Genomic DNA, 2,395 nt, shown 5'->3' with positions numbered 1-2,395 from the left:
CAGAAGGGGATTAGGATAATGTCCCCACTGGATGCAATCCTGATTCCTCTATGCTTTACGTCTCACCAGCTTAGGCCAGATTAAGCCAGGAGGTTTTAGTGTCTGAGTGAGATGGACAGAGAGGAAGACAAGTGACAAACATGGATTCATTTGTGATTGTATATGCTTCTTGGTGAACTACCATGTAATAGAATGAATTAAAAGACATTGGTCAATGGGCTTATATATGAAACATTTGGCTGCAATGTACATGCAGCACCATCAATATAAATATACACTCTGAGGAGCCTCAAATGTGTTTTATGGTTGTGTCGCTTATTACAGACTTACAAGGATAAACACTGATCAAAGCTTTTTGGTGTGAACAATCAACTGACTTCAGCTCGCTGTCATCCTCACAAAGCCACAAAGTTAAAGTCTCCCCTCAAATGATAGCACAGCTGATTGTAATCGATTGTCTGGAGTCACATGTGTTGGAAATCTTATTTTCTCACCACATCAGGATGTTGTATGTTGTCTGATGGACAGAAATTCACAGCATTAATTTTGTCTGCTCTGATGCTTTCCCATGTTTGTTTTCGTTTTAAGGGATAGTTGCATTCACGTTCGTGCTTTGGCAGCAGGGGCACACAGCCGCTTTGGTTGTATCAATTTCATCACTGCAGCAGCCCTCACATTTTTCCTATTTGGGTTTTTGGGCAAAGCCTAGTAAATTATTAAAAAAACAAGGGTGTAGTTTCTGAATGATTCACACAGACTTCTGCATGGTAATTTAAACCTAATAATTGGTTCTAGAAATTCCAGAAATATATTAATATAAAAGTAATTAGACTCAAATGCTCAGTTTCTACATGAACGTGTTATGGGTTTGGTATTTTGTTCTGTGTTTTGTCTTATTGTGGTGGTCTGTTTTGTATTTTGCTCGGTTTCCTGTTTTATTTTGACAGTCTGGTTTTCGTTCTTGTCATGTCTTATTTTACTTCCTGTTTTTTGGTTTTCCCGCTCTTGTGATTGCCTGATGTTTTTCACCTGTTTCCCAGCCCTAGTGTCACCTGCCTCTTGTTACCTCGTTACCCTCTGTATTTAGTCTTTGTGTTTTCCCCTTGTCCTTTGTCAGATCATTGTGTGTTTCGTCTCCAGTTTGTATTCCTATGTGTTACTCTTCCCTGTTAGTCTTAGTGTTCCTGTGTTTCTATTTTTGACTTGGACTTTTTTTTGTCTGCCTTTTCCAGGACTCCTTTGGTTTTGTGTATTTTTATGTTTTATTAAATCATCAAACGATCCTCTGCTTCCATCTCTGCATTTTGGGTCCGCCATTCACCAACCCTCACCGACAGAACGTTAACTAGAGCCACAGACTATAGTGTGACTGATCCTTTTCAGTCTGGACTCCTCAGCTTTGAAACTCCCTGCCCGAACATCTCAGGAAAACCATATCAGTAGCAAGTCACAACTTTTAAATAACTTCTTTATTTTTACTGGAACAACATGTTCTAATTTTGGTTAAATTAGTATTCTAATTCTTAGAATTCTTAGTAGGCTAGTATTATAATTTAACCAGTCCTTTTCATAATACCCAACATTGCTGTGCTATTGTGTTTTTATTTGTATTTATGATATTTAGGACTTATTATTCATTTATTCATATTATGTATCTTGTGTTTCTATTTTTTTTTTAAATAAGTTTTTTTTTACTGTTTTTCTCTGGCAAGTGCTGCATAAGTACGTTTCTCAAAAGTTGCTGTAGCCTTTAGTGTCCTGTAGGAATTTAACTGCATTTTTAAGCCTAGGAAAGGAAATTGAATTGGCATAGTGACATCAAACAATAGCACTGTATTTCCACCATGTTTACATATATTGATTCTAGGAGTGGGGGGAGAATAATGTAAGATTCCTAAATGTAATGATATGCCTGCTTATGGCCAATGTTGCAGCACTGGTAGTAAAACAGTTTAGAAAATAACAAACTCATACAGTACATCTCTCTTCTCTTACTCTCTTAGTGGTGAAAAGTAACATTTACTCAAGTAGCGTTACTGTACAATGTTGAGGTACTTGCACTTTACTTTTTACTACCATTACTTTTTACATGTCCATTTCTTGAGACTTTAATTGAGTATTTCCATTTTCTGCTACTTTATACTTCTTCTCCACGGCACTTCCTAGGCAAACAACTGTACTTTTTATTTAACATGAGTATAGGATAAGATACGTAGCCTATTAAGTACACCTTTACCAGCTGCAGCATTAAAGTGTTGTTTGCACATTAATACATCAGTAGTTACAATCTCATAATATCCATGCACAATATTCTGAAGTGGGCCATTATATATATATATATATATATAAAATGGCCCATATATATATGATTTGTTTCCATTAAAAAGTAAAAACA

Source organism: Sander lucioperca, chromosome 9, assembly GCF_008315115.2.
Source record: "Sander lucioperca isolate FBNREF2018 chromosome 9, SLUC_FBN_1.2, whole genome shotgun sequence".
NCBI classification, from domain to species: domain Eukaryota; kingdom Metazoa; phylum Chordata; class Actinopteri; order Perciformes; family Percidae; genus Sander; species Sander lucioperca.
The sequence above is the reverse complement of the archived record's forward strand: the minus strand, read 5'-3'. Positions refer to the sequence as shown.